Consider the following 15,007-nt stretch of genomic DNA (forward strand, 5'->3'; position numbering starts at 1 on the left):
CGGTTCTCCAACACATTTCAAGGGATTAATTGAGTTACCCTGGATTTTTTTGCCCGTGTTTTTTTAATGGCAAACAGCTATGTTTGTGAGATGCCGGAAACATGGAAGAAGTTGTTGAGGAAAGAATTTAAACGCAGCTGTCTGCACATGGAGCTCATTGTGTGTGTGTGTGTGAGTTGCACCAACTTTCACAAACTGAGCAGGCAAATGGAGAAGAATGTAGTTTCTCCAAAGCAATAAACAACACGATTTTGCAGTAATTGATTTTGAACTATTAATTAATTGCTTTTAGAAATTGACAACTGACAGTGAGTTTTCAACTATAAGCTGTTAATAGTCTATATATTGTTTTAATTCACTGCATCATTGTATCTATATCGTAAAGCATTGCCAATCAGTGTTAATAGTTTTTGAGGTTTTTGTTTCTTGATTTTTTTTTTTTTATTATTATTATTATTTTTTTGATACTGTCTCTACGTTCCACTGCATCTTTTATGGTTACTTATTGCTTTGTAAGGGGACAGGAATCTGTGAGTCTGAAATGCTGAAGTGCCTGGAAAGTCACCTGGATGGCTGCAGCATGGTTTCGGACTCTCATGCATCTCTCAATCTCATCTCCTGATATGCACTGTCTCAATTTTTTAGAAAACATTGAGGCATTCTGTCACTGAAAATAGTTTCATTTGTAAGTCATTTGTCTCAGGCAGGTGAGACATCTCACTCCAGTCCTCCTACTGATTAGTTAAGCTAGGTGGAATGGCATCAATTGGGAAATGAATTGTATGGGCTTGGGGATGCACATATATTTGTTTTACCTTCAAAATCTCTACTGGTCCATGAAACCAAAGTATATCACTTGTCTCAAACAAAATGTTTCATTAAGTCCAACCCAAAATATCACTTTTATATTTTCTTTTATGCAAAATCATGCAAAGGAAAATAGGGGTGTGGGTTTTTTTTATGTTATTTTGGCAGACAAACATACCAAGATGCATGCCTTACTCAGTGATAAGAATGTATTAAGCTATTCTTAAAATCACCAAAAATAGAAGAGTTGGGCTATGAGATCTTGAAGAACAGTTTTATTGTTCAATAAAACCTAGAATCAATGGAAAACTTCTTTGTAAAAATGTGTAGTTCGTGAAGCCATATGCTCTGTACTGTGGAAAAGGCATTTGTTTTATCTTCCCACATGATTACTTATGAGTCACTGCAGGACAGTGTCAGTGAAAAGAGTGACAGTGAAGATTCTTAGGACTTCATCTAAAGTTCTTGATTAATTTCATCCAGTTTCAAACCAGTGTGAGACATTCTAGCTGTGAACATAAACTGTGATTCTTATCCTAGAAAGGTTTTCACTAATAAAATTAAACATGATTAAAATATCTCTTAAAGGATTTCAATAGAGCTCTCTAAAGAACCCCATCTTTAAATAGAGAAACTCTTTTATCATCTTATATATATCATTTGCACATCAGTGTGTGCACACATTTACAGAAACATGAGCATGTGAAGTATTATTCCAACTCAAATTTATCAGTGAATTTCTATAGCCTGGTACAACCAAGTTTTGCATGTACTGTCCTCTTTGATTTTCCTTTATTCCAGTGCCTAATTAAACATGCATTGTTAGTTTTTCTGGGTGCATCATAAGTCTGACAGCAGCAATACTCAATTTGTGTGTCATTTCCTGCAAAACTGGGTTAACAAAGGCAATATTCCTTAAGGATCAGTTATAAAAAGACAGTACTATGGTTTAGGACCGCTCAATAGTCAGAAAAATTCCTCATTATCACAACATAGTAAGAAAAGGCGTATTTCAAATTGTATTAAAACCATGTAGCTGTAGTTCTCTCCTGCTTGAATGAGATTTTGCATGAAAGTTTGGACTTGGGGTATTAACCATGTTTGTCACTATTTTAGCACTTTAGGTAGTTGCTTATTAACCTCTTAAGAACTGGTGGAATCAACATATTTTGTGCCACGTACCAGGAAATGCTGAGGCGTTCAAGTATAGTAAACAACTTTATTTCATAAATAGAAGAATCCGAAAAAAGCTATAGGCTGAGGCATCTCATTTGTGGCTATAGCTTGTTAGTTAGAAAAACAAACAGTTTTTCTGTTTGTTCACAAAATAAACCACTTGAAACAGAACAGAATTGGAGACCTTCATAGAAAACAAGAAGGGGGTGCTCCTCTCATGGTAAACTGTGCTCAGCGTTAAACTCCCAAAGCATCCAAAGTTTACCTCAGGTGGCCTTCTTAGTCAACGCGTAATGTGTGAGGGAAGTGTAGGGTTGTGTTTGCATTTCTGGGAGGATTGCCTGGTTCCCCTGTGCCCCCTGGCCCAACAGGACATTTCCCATAGCCACAGATGCTCTGCTGCTGTTCTCCTGAGTCAGCTTTGTGTCGGCTGCAGGTCAACAGCAGCCCTGTCCCCCTGCTGCCTTTCCCTTGGGTTTTGGTGTGCAAGCCAGGCAGTGCCTTGTCGTTATCAGGGCCAGGTCACTTTGCTGTCTCACCTGTATCCCTCCTGGCAGCCCTCCATAGAAGAACTATTTGGCTCCTCTAGTAGAATGATCAGGCACCACTATGATAACTGTAAGATTAATTAGGATTTCTTCTGAGGGTAAACTGGCTGTTGAAAAGATTTGTTGTAGGAGAGTATTTCTGAAGTAGGGGTGACTTAAGTGAGCAAGTGCTCACTTAATGAAAGTCACTGTATTTCCTTTACTCTTGCTTTCAAATATCGTTCCTGAGGTCTGTCAGTTGAACTTATATATGTAGCAATGCCTTATTTACGTGCAAGTCCCCACTAAATTTATGGCCAATCTGAAGAGAAATGACAAAGATAAGAAGGGTATGTGCTAGTTTAGGAGAAAGCACGCGGTCTGGGAAAGGATCTAACTCCTCAAAACTGCAGTTCATTTTATCCTCCAAAACACCCACAGTTGAGATAAAATGCTGATACTTGAATTTACAGTTTAAAATACTCCTTCTTCCCCCGTTTACCCCTTGGACACAACTTAGTCAAGGAGGTTTGAACTGCATGTGTTGAACTTCTTCCTAAGAAATGATATACATGCAAATTTTACCTTTAACCTCAGAAATAGGGTAAATAGTAATAGTCTGTTGCTACAACAGGAGTTGTCTGGGAGGATGATGGAACACAGAATGTGATCATACTTTAGGAAGTGATACTTGATTTAATTGAAGAAACTCAAAACTTGGCTCTCAAACTTTTACTCTTTATAAATTTTTCTCTTCCCAAGAATCCTTAGGAGGAATAGAAAACCTCTTCATAGTTTCTGTGAATTGTTTGTGATGTCTGGAGCAAATATTTTTGTTGCTTGTAAATCTAGCATTTGTCACTTGTATTCTCCAGGCAAAAGTTTTGAAGTTGTCTATTTAAATTAAATCTTCAGTTCCCTGGAGTTTGCTTATGTCCTTTTGCAGGATGGAGCACTTTGAACTGAATATTAAAGATGATGTTGACAGATGCCAGTTACACTTCTGGCTCCTGCCGGGCAGCCTTATCTGCTAAAAAGTATGAAAATCTGTCTGCTGAATTTCTAAAGGACTGGAAGATCTTGAAGCATTCAAATAACGTTCGAGTCTGAGAAGAGTTCCTTTTTAAGTGCTGTTAGTGAATCAAACCTTGATTGTGTTTGCAGTAAGCATGCTGCTTGTAGGGTGAATTTGGCTGTAAAAAGGAGAAAAGTGCTCATCTATTTTAGACACTTATTACAGTGAGTCCTAGAAATCAGCAGGCCGAACACATTGATGTTTTCAGTGTTTTTTCTGAATCATTGCTACTTACCTTATTTCATAAACTGAATAAAGGGAGAAAAGATAACTAGGGTGTTGTTAAGATTCAAAGGAGTCATGTTTAAGTGTTTAGCAATGGCATTTTTTTTTAAATCATATTGCAGGCTAATGGAGGGCCATGTCTAAAAATCGTAAATCAGAATTAATTGATTTGGGAAATGCACTGACTTGAATTACAAATGCAGATCTGCAAATTACCTGTGGCAGAACACTGTAAAAAAATAAATCAGAAGATTTTGGAATAACTTTTATTTATTCATCTTAGTTTAGTCTAAGGCAACATCTCATGCTGTGTTGAGATGAATAACTTCTGAGACAACTGAGAGTGTAACTTGAAGTGCAGATGTGTAAGGTTGTGCTTTGTCCATCCTCAGATGAATCATTTAGCGTTTGGATTCTCTGCATTTAAACTGCAGATGATATTTGATTATCTTCTAGTAATGGTAGAGGTTTAACCTGTTAAAAGTGAAAAGTTGCTTTAAAAAATACTGTTTTTACATGTTAAAAATGCTACTATATGATTAATTTTCAACTACAGGTGTTGTATGTGCATACTGGGAATGGAGTTAGTCATGTAAAAAAGATCGTATTGCAAGTAGTGCACTGTGTGAAGGGCATGTGTGCTCACGTCCAGATGTGAGGGTTGGATGTGGGGTTGTGAGTCACCCTTATCAGCCCTTTGCCTGTGGATCCTCCACAGCAGCCAAGAGCAGAAAAAGTACAGTTTTGAACTGCATGTGAAGTTCAAGATTCGTTCTGTACGGCATCATTCCCCACAGCTAGCATGGAGACGTCTCAGCTATAATCAAGACTTTGCACGTGAGCCCCAGGATTCCCTTGAGGGAAGCTGGGAAGAGCCACGGGCTCCAAGCCTGTATTGGAGCAGCTCCTGCAATGGCATCAGTTGGGAAAGCAAAACACTGGGGAGGAAAACCTTAATAAAGCTAACGTTTAGAAAGATCTTGGTCACTAATGCGTTGCTCTCAGCATGCTTTCCAATTAGTGATCTGTGCAACTGCACTGAAAGTAGTTTTTCTCCCCTGAATTATGCTGGCATTTGTCCTCCTGTAGTGTTTGTGCATCCAAGATAGATTATTTTTAATAATAATGTTACTGTTTGATCTTCATATACACTTTCTTGTCACTTTTCATTAATTTGAGTCTCAGTGACTGAGTATGGAGGCTTTTTGGTTAGTGGTGGCATACTGGAAGGATTTACGTTGTACTGCAGCAGGCTGCCCCGAGAGGTTGTAGAGTCTCCTTCTCTGGAGATATTCAAGACCCGTCTGGATGCTTTCCTGCGCGACCTGCTGTAGGGAACCTTCTTTAGAAGGAGGTTGGGCTAGATGATCCCCAGAGGTCCCTTCCAACCCCTTTCATTCCGTGATTCTGTGATGCTACACCTGGCCTATCCCTCCATCCATCTCCAGCACAGGACAGGCAAGAGCAGTGTGGGAGGTGTGTGAAGGCTGCCTTGAGGCACTGAGCTGGTCGTGGTGTTACGTGCAGGTCCTTCAGCTGTATCTCAGCCTTACACCACACAGAGCATTGCTTGCTTTTCACAGTGTGTTGCCCTGGTGTGCTGTGCACTCTGAAACTAAACCTGAGTATTCCACTTCAGGAACTATCTTCTTAAAAGAGATGTTTCTGACAGAAAATTGTGAGGCAAATTGATAGCTGCAATTAACCCATAGTCTTCCATACAAGTTATTGCTTAGTGGTGCCTGAAGGCAATGGCAGAAGGGAGTGAGTGGACCTCTTGCTGTCGAAATGGGACACAAGTATCTCATTGGGGCTGAGAACCAGATTCATAACTGAGGCACACATAGGAAAGTGCCCTGTGAAATAAAGGAAGGTCAAATGGTTTCTGGAATTTAGAAGCCAGCCACACTGACCAGCTCCAGGTGATCCACTGTCAAGGGAGAAGCTGAGTTCTATTTATGGCATAGATGGGATGAGATGAGGAATGTGCAAAGTGGCTAGATTGACAGGACTAATGCATGATTATGGAGAAAAAAAAAAACAAACCAAGATATTTACAAATTTCACATGCACGTTGCATGGGTGAGTATCCTTGTGTTGCTACCGTAGGTTCCTCCTTTGCTTCTCACCTTCCTCTATCAGCTTGTAGTATGTGGTGGTGAGAAAAAAGACCCAAGGGCAGAGGCGAGTGCAGAGCCCTGTCACTGCATTTCCTCCACCAGACTGCTCCGGGTAGTCCTGTACCTCTTGTGTCATCCTCCATTCTGAGACAGCAGCAGGAAGGATGGAAGAAAGTCTCGCTCAGGACCTGAGAACAGTTGGCATTTAGCAGTGCTGATAGCTTAAGGCCTAATGAAATCTTTAAATTACTTGGTTCTTGTTGCAATATTTCTGACTGAAGGAAATAAATATGATATTACCATGTACTTTCTGGCAGGTCTGAGTGTTTCTTCAGCAACTTTTTAAAAACAGAGTCAAATATTGTTTTCCAATAAAATACCCTAGTGCAGGGAATTTCATAGAGTCTACTGTTTCTCATATTACCCTAAACCAGTCTCTGACTTTATTCATTATACCTGATAGTTCTATATACAAGTGAAATCAAGGGAGCAGAAAATCACAGCAAGTTCTTTGTGTTAGATCTCTGAGTTAAGGCAAACAAAGCCAGTCAAAACAAAGTGCATGAGCTCACAAAAAAAAAACAAAACAAACAAACAAACAAAAAAAAAACAGCAAAACAAAAAAAGAAAACAGATATTTTGGAAAACCAGTCATGACTTGGGGGAATATTGAAAGCGTTTATCCAGTTGTGACTGTGGATTTGTTCTCAGAAATGTGGAAGTCATACATTATAAAGCAGCATTACCCTTGAGTAGTTCAGTGATGTTCTGCGTCCTTCTCGGGAGAATATTTGCTGACTTGTTAGGTGCTTCTGTTCTCTCTTTAAGTCTGGCAAAGTACTGCTCAGCATCTCTTGCTGAGTTTTGCCTCACAGAAGTTAATCAAGATGAACTTTAAAAAAGAAATCCCAAAAACGTTGTGATCAAGAATAATATAATCTTTCTTTTTTTGTATTGTCATTTGCTCTACAGATCTTGATACATATATATCCATATCCCATATATATACATATATATATATGAAGGAAATGAGGAGTTTGAATTGAACTTGTTATAACCACAGCAAGTGTTAGCCGTAGGGACACCAGTCTGACTATGGCAACAAACACAGAGCTAATGGGCTAGTTCCTTGTGCTTCTCTGGTTTATGTAGCTGCCAGAATTAGCTTGGATTCCTCTGCACGCGTCTGAACGTGTATGCGTACGTGTCTGGGCATTTAGGAATTATTTACAGTTTGCTCTCAGTTACACCACACGCATTCATATTTGCTATTTAATGAGATGTCAAGGGACATCTCTAGGTAGAGAAGACTCGTGGATAATGTCCTGCCTGTTCTGAAGCATTGATTTGTAACTCTCAGGGTAGAACCCTGTGCAGAAAAGTTACAGCTATTTAGAAGGCAGCTTGAATGTGTCTGGTTAAAGAAATGGGCCTTGTATGTGTTGTGCATGAATGCAGCACAAGAAATTTCCAGAATTTTCACAGGCCCCAGTGCAGTGCTGGTAACAATAGAGTTATTTTAAAGACTGTTCTCCAGCTGAATATTTGTGACATGCATTTTGATTATGATGTTGTTTAGTCTGTGGATAGATGTGAGTTAGCCAGCAGGGTTACAAGTGGAAGATGTGTTATGTGAAACACTGAATCGTGACTCCCCTGCAGCACATATGGGAAGCTGAAGTCACAGAGGCACGTTCACGCTGTCTGCCATACGTGCCTGAGTGCCTGCTGTGGCAGACTGCCTGTTTTGGATGCTCTATCTTGGGTAGTGCAGCTACTTTTCTCCCATCTACAGTGTATGAGGTGGTGTCTGGCAGTCTAGATAGCTCGCTGCTCCCTTGACCTTTCAACACCATAGTAGTTATGACAGCTAGATTAAGCATTCCTAGCAGGCAGGCTGAATATAGTCTAATGCCATTTTGATAGGAGCCCTCCACGCAGGTGAATCAAAAGCTGGAACAATCTGCTTCAGATCATGTGATCTCCATTCTGTTCATCTCTTCCAAGCACAATTCCTTTTATTTATTCCTTTATTTTCTTCTTTTACAATTGAGATTGTGTTCATGTCTGTGTAGGAATAGATTTTTGTTTTCCAGTCATTTATAATAATTAGATGTGATGAGCCACTTCCGAAACAACTGTTCAGAGTAAACCGATTATTTATTTCTATTTCATATTGGCTGTGAGGAAGTCTGCCACAGAGGAATCCATCCAGCTCTTTCACAGACCATGAGCATCTATCTTCATGAAGATTTGTCTTCTCCAAATATTAAACAAGCTCTGGGCAATTGATTGGCTAAATGAAGCACTGTTTGTTTACTCAAACAGTGTGCTATTTTCCAGATAGCAGCTTCAGCTGGTGGGGCAGAATCGTGAAAAGCTGAGGATAGTTATCATATCTTCCATAAGAGACACTGATTTTTCATTAAGCAAATCTTTTTTTAATTTATTTATGTATTTTTATGTAGAAGCAGGTAATGCTAACTGTGACAAGCTTGTTTATTATTTTGTGAATCTCTGACCAGACTATTAACTAGGATTTGTACGGGGAAGCAATTTAGTGAAACTTGGATGTTTTGATTCCTGTAATTGTAGGACTACAGGAACCAGCAATTTTGAAAGCTTTTCTCTGAGGAATGAATGAATGGAAGCCCTGAGAAGTTCTGTGCATGTTTCTTTGTCATTTCTAACACAATGTGAATCTACACACTTTAATACAGCAGTACATTATTTCAAATGCCAAAAAAATCTATGAATACTCAATTCTAGAATAATGAACTGTCTTTTATGGTATGCAGCTTAGTTTTACTGTTCTGTTAAAGTTACAAACAAGTCAGATGGACTTATCAATACAGTTATGACCTTTTTTAAAGGCTGTTTCAGCGTTTTTCTCCAAATATCTTAGCAAATATCAGGTCTGAGTGTTTGTAGGTGCAAGCAAAGCAACATTGTTGCATTGATACAAAAAGAGCGAGTGTCCTGCTGAGCGGAACTCTCCATTCTAAGAGCAGATAGACCATTACCCTTCTGTAATGCAGCTACACTTCTTTATGCAGCGGCAGCAATGGTAAGCCAGTTCATAGAATAAAAAGCTGGTTCATGCATTACTGTTATTAGACTTTTATATTACAATTATATAATCCTATTACAAGCCTACTCCTGGAAGGAACTGCTCAACATTGAAAGAAAAATGTCTTCCATAGCTTTTTCTGACACGTAGTTGCCCAGAAGTACGTAAGAACTTCCTTACTTTCAGTGAAGAAAAAATGTTTTCTTTCATGTGAAGAAACTGAGAGTTACCTCAGAACTTGATGCATTTGTGTTCTTCTGTGTGTGTAAGCAGCTCAGCAAGATAAATTCTGAGAGTAAAGGTCACATAATTTATTAAGAAGTTTATTTGTTACATAAATAATAATATTTATTCTTCATTTATTTATCTAAGACATTAGATTACTTTAGAGCTTGTTTTTACTTTACCAGAATGGGAGATTAATCAATAAAATTCTTTATAAAGCTGCAAAATTTCCATCCACTGAGATTTTCAAAACTCAACTGGTCCGAGCAAACTGATCTGGCTTTGACTCTGGCCCTGTCTTGAGCAGGCAGTTGGACCAGCCGTCCTCTGGAGGTCCTCTCCAACCTGATTTTTTCTGTGATTCTCTTCAGAGAATACAGACTATTAAGAAGTGTTGCTGTCACTGAAATAGAATTTCCAATGTTTTATATGGTATAAATCAAAACTTACTCACAGAAGTCTTCATCATATTGAGCAGTCACCTAGCTCCTGTTGCTGAAGGATACCCTATGTAGTTCTGAAATTTTAAGCCATTGGTCTGTAATTAACCATTATCTGCTTTCTATATAAGCTTGGTGTTATACCTGTAGAGTGAGAACTGAAGTACAGGGGCATTAGGTTGTTGCTCAAGTGTAGTCAGCATGTATTGTGTTGTGGTTTACCACATATATTTAAGAAAGCTGTATTCTGTTTCCCCTAATTATCATGTGGTCTTTCTAAGATGGAATTATTCTCATTGTTTGCAATAATTCTGTTGTTTGTTGTCCAGACATCCTGGCAAGTACATGGGTGGCCTTCAGAGATGCTTGAGCAAAATCAAGCTCATTGTACAAGGCCCGAGTACCATATGTGAAATTTTGCTTTCACTGATTGATGTTCCACTAAAACTCAACAGCAAGAAAATTATTTTTTAGTAATCATCACATCCCCTTATTTGCTGATATCTGCAAATAGTGTAAACTGCTTTGTCTTCTGGGTACAAGAGTCTTCCTATCTGTGCATGAATGCTATTGCCCTCTCCCCACGAGTAGTGTTGATTTTTAAGGAAAAATGCATAATTTTGCTCAGCCATACCTTGTTAATCTGAGTGAATTGTCTGATCAGTTTGAATGCTGAGTCCTGATGGACTCTACCAGGAAGAAAATCTGGGAAATGATCAGATTAGAACTGTCCTTAGTGCATGGAGGGAGAAAATGCAATACAGCTGATACCATTTCCTCCAACCATTGCTGCGTTGTCACCATCAGACTAAGAAGATTTGAGATCTTTCTGTATGCCTCCTGGTTATAAGCATGCTTTAAAAAAGGAAAAGAAAAAAAAAAAAAAAAAAGGAAAGAAAAGAAAAAGAAAAAAGAAAAAAAAAAAAGCAAAATATAAATACAACGAAAACAAACAAAACCAAAACCCCAACTACCACAAATTATTTTGTTTCCCTTAGGGCTATTTTAAATAAACCTGGACATCTGTGTTTGTAAGGGAGAGATTAGTCCTGCAGTTACACAACATGTTCTGTGCCTTGTGACAATTGACGATGTGTTCTGGCACTTCCATGGTTGATTTCATGACATGAAAAACTTCTGATTTAAATAAAGTCTATTTTAGCATAAAGGAAGGAAAGAAGAAGGACCTACTCTTGGGATCACTGGCTTTGATGATACTGAAAATGAACCGGACTTTAAAATATACGATGACTTTTCAAATCACAAAAAGATCCAACCCTGCAGACGACTGACAGAATGTGCAGGATAACAAGGAAGCACATTTGTGTTAATGTGAGTTCAGCAACAATGTGCTAACTGTATGAGTTACCAGGTTATAGATGGAATAACCATTGCAAAAGGAGTGATGGAAGAAGGAAAGTGCACTCCTAAAGTGAAGTTTTGGTTTCCTAAGAAAAGTTTATTGTATCTTGTAACAAATAATTCAATCAGCCTGATTTAAATCAGTTCAGGAAAAGTGTAAAGTTAAAACATTTAAATAATTCAGTTACCAAATATTTTTTTTCCAAAAAGAATAAACTGGAATACTACCAAAAGTAAGTAGCTTAAAGCTGTTTTTTTGTTTTTGTATTTTTTTTAATAAAAAGTTTCTTGCATTTCTTTTTGACTTCTGAGTTTATTCTGATTAAAAAAGCCAGCATTGCATTTCTGGAGAATATTCCAGAGGAATATTCTTTGAGGATGAGGATACTTGAGTTACGGTATAGATTTTGCAATCCATATGGCCACTGAGATTTAGTTGTAATTTTTTACACAGAAACTGATTTCCTTATAAACTGGAGGAAATAATGAATTTTCAATAAGCATAACAAAATGCTTTTAAGAAGAGAATTAATTTCATTTCCAAACAATGGAGCAGAGAGGGAAAAGCCAGTTTCAGCCAGTGCAGCTCCAGAAGAATACAAATTGGCTGGGAGGACATGAATTTGTTTAAATTTTTTTAGTGAGAACACAACGCGTTTTGAGACCATGAGTTTCTGCTCTTCAGTCTTGCATCACTGACTATCATGCCCTCTGCACCCAGCAGCTTGTGAGGGATGTGGTTGGGCCTGGAGCCCTTTCCTTACAGCAAGAGGCCGAGGGACCAGAGCCAGAGGTAACTGAAATATCTCATGATCCTGAAAACTAGATGTACTATGTTGTCACAGCTCTAACGCAGGACAGAACTGCTGCATGTGTTTTAGTCTTTGATCTTTTTTTTTTTTTTTAATGATTTTGGATTTGTCAGCAAATCAAATGTATTTTTTGTTGATTTTCAGTATTGTGGTAGATGGAAGAGCAGCCCAAGGTTCATGATTTGTTGCTTCCTCTCAAGGAGGAAATGGCTCACAAGAGGGATGTTATATAACATACTCTCCTGACCCCAGCAGTCTGTTCTGAATCAGACAGAAGTCTGTTCCTGATGGTTTTGTGCATGAAAGATGGAAAATGTTTCGTCTTGTAGGTCAAATCCAGAGTTCACTTATTATCCTGGAAGGTGGTTGTTGTACTTTACTAAACTTCAAACATTCCAGAGTATGAAAACCATTCTAGCACTCAGCTCAGATAGATCACAAGTTCACGTGCTTTCTTATGATTTCCTCTAGTTTTTCTATTCATTTACATTTTGTTTTCCTTCAGGTTAGCCTCCAATAACTGTCTTCAGTAGCTGGCATGTTTCTGTTGCCAAGTTGCCTAAAATGTTTATTCCTCTTTTAAGCCTCCCATTGTTTAAAAGGTAATATCTCAGTGATGCTTCTATAAGTCTGCACTACAATTTATGTTTTAGCTGTAGTGAAAATATTCTTAGATTTGCACATTATTAGAGAATGCATATTACTGTTGGTTTCCTACCACCCTTCACTAAATTGTTTTTATAAAGCAGTGTTTTATGTACTCTTCATATTCCTACTTGTTTTTGCTTGTGGACGGACAATGGAGGCAGTAATATACAGAGACATCAGACCCATTTCTTAGGTTAGATACTACACTGGAAGTGCAATAGGAAGGGTTTGTGAGTCAGAATCATAAACTATGAGCTGCTGTCCCTGTTTGTAGAGGACTTGGAAGATTACAAGTTTTCCCAGCCATGTGGATTGTGATGGGGACACAGGCATGCCCTGCGCCGAGCACTGCAGCCACATGTACCTTGCACTCTTGACCTAGTGTGTGAAGTTGGAGGTTAGAAGGAACCAATGGATCTCAACAGTTGATATTAACTGGAGTATTTTGGTTTTAGAGCAAAAATTGCGATGATAGAAAATGCTGGAAAGAGAGAATTCAGCAAGACTATTACTTTGGTATGTCACAGACAAGAGGAACAAAAGGCCTTTCCAGAGAGATTTTTGCATTGACGATAAAGTACCACACGCTGTGTTGTATTCTTGAAATCAGATGAGATTAACTATGTCATCTGGATCGTAATGGAAATCTTGTATTGCCTAGATGGTAGAAGGAGCCCCATCTCAGAAAAACTACAGACAGATTGGTTCAGTTTATGCTAGACCTGGAGGAGATGTAATAGGTGTAAGGAGCCAGTTGATGTTTTTCAAGCGGTATGCCTAAAGCTGGAGGCTGGAGCTAACACCTGAAAGACCCACACAGCTTGTGATACACTTGGAAGCAGCTGACGTAGCCCACTGAGGAGGATTTGTGTGCTCTATATGGTGTTTCTGTCCTGAAGCAAGCCATGCTGCGCAGTGAGCCCGCAGCTTGGTGCTCCTGGCAGTAATAAGCAGGGCTGCAGATGCCCAGGGATGGCTGTGCACGCTGAGGCACCTGGGCTGAGTCACCACTGAGCGGCTGGCTGACAAGCGAGCTCCCAGCGACTCTCAGTTAGGGAACACTTCATTAATTAATTCTTCAGTCTTCACTGTGTGTAATTTAACAAAGGGCATGTTAAGAATACTCTCCTAAATAAGCAATGAGCAAATTGCAGTGTTTCATGTCATGACAGTCACTGATTGCTGTTAACACAAGATAATGACTAGAAAAATCAAGATTTCAGTAGCAGAAAGTGAAATGGAAAATAAACTTGTCAGAGGTAGGAAAACGTTGTTTCTGACAACTAACCTGTGACAGCAGCTTCTTCAGAGTGTACTCTTGCCAAAGCATCTCAGGAGATGTATGGAAACAAAATAATTAGTTAAACAGTTGAACACGTTTACAGTACAGAAATGAGAGGTAACAAGCAAATACACATCTCTAAAGCAGCTGTTACAGTTGAAATAGTAGAATATGGACTTCACCATGTGTATTTAACTTCAATATTTTTAATAAATAAAAAAACAAAAAAAACACCAAAAATCCAAACCTCTTATTCTTTGTCTGGAGTAGATGTAAAAGGTTAAATTAGGAAATCAAGCAGGGCTTGTACAGGCAGACGTAATTTGATGAAATGCAAAGGAAATATATTTTTCCTTCATAGTTCTCCATTGCTAACAGCATTTCATGCTAACTTTTAAAGGGAGTTATTTTTAAGTATGCAGAAAATCTTAATGACTTGAATCAAAATCCCAGATAAAAATATACCAAAGTTCTGGAACAGAGAATCTAAATTGGCACTTTTAAGTGAGCTGAGACAAATTGAGATGATGGTTGCCATGCTTTTCTGTAAAGTCTTTCCTTTCCTAGTTGACTTTCTGTTTCCATGTTGTCATCTCAGATGCATTTTCCATTTTTTCCTCTCTAATTAAGAGCCCTTACAATTTTGTGGCTGACCTAATCTTTGTCTCTCTCTGTTCTTTCTTGTATATCAACTCATACATTATATATTTAAAAGCTTTTTTTTTTCTGAGTTGTCTTTCTGCAATTTAAAATCTTTCCTTTGTGTTTCCAGCTGTTGATTTAATGCAGTCAAAAATGGTATTTTCTTCTTTCCTGAAAACCTTCCTTTTTTTTTTTAAACCTGCTTCTTTTTCAGTAAACAGCAGCACAGTTCAACTTGTTATTACTAATAATCTTGATTTGCCTAAGGGCTTAGACATATGGTTAAAGTTACTGCAGCTCTAAGAAGTTGTCATGAGTCAACCAAGTTGTGTTGAGATCAGTTGTGTGTGCTGGCAGTCTGAGGCAAAAGTGAGATGATTCAAGTTCACGCAGCTTACAATCATTTCCTTGGTGTATTTTTCTTATTGACACCTATCTCTGAGTTGTTCCACTGGCAACATCTCTTACCTCTGTTATTGCTCTGACTTCCACAGCACAAAATCATCAATAATTTAAGCTCTGCCTCTACCCCCTATCAAATTAATTACCTTCATTAAAAAAAAAAATCCCTAATTTCTTTAATAAGAACAAAACCC

The 15,007-nt window shown here is 38.4% G+C and overlaps 1 protein-coding gene across 5 annotated transcripts in view; it reads left to right on the plus strand.

The window, feature by feature from the left end:
• CACNB2 (calcium voltage-gated channel auxiliary subunit beta 2) overlaps window positions 1–15,007 on the plus strand; it is a gene marked incomplete at both ends in the record, with an annotated part of 223,384 nt that overhangs the window by 130,940 nt on the left and 77,437 nt on the right. The window lies entirely within an intron of this gene.

The sequence above is a fragment of the Tetrao urogallus genome (assembly GCF_951394365.1).
Source record: "Tetrao urogallus genome assembly, chromosome: 7".
Taxonomy (NCBI): domain Eukaryota; kingdom Metazoa; phylum Chordata; class Aves; order Galliformes; family Phasianidae; genus Tetrao; species Tetrao urogallus.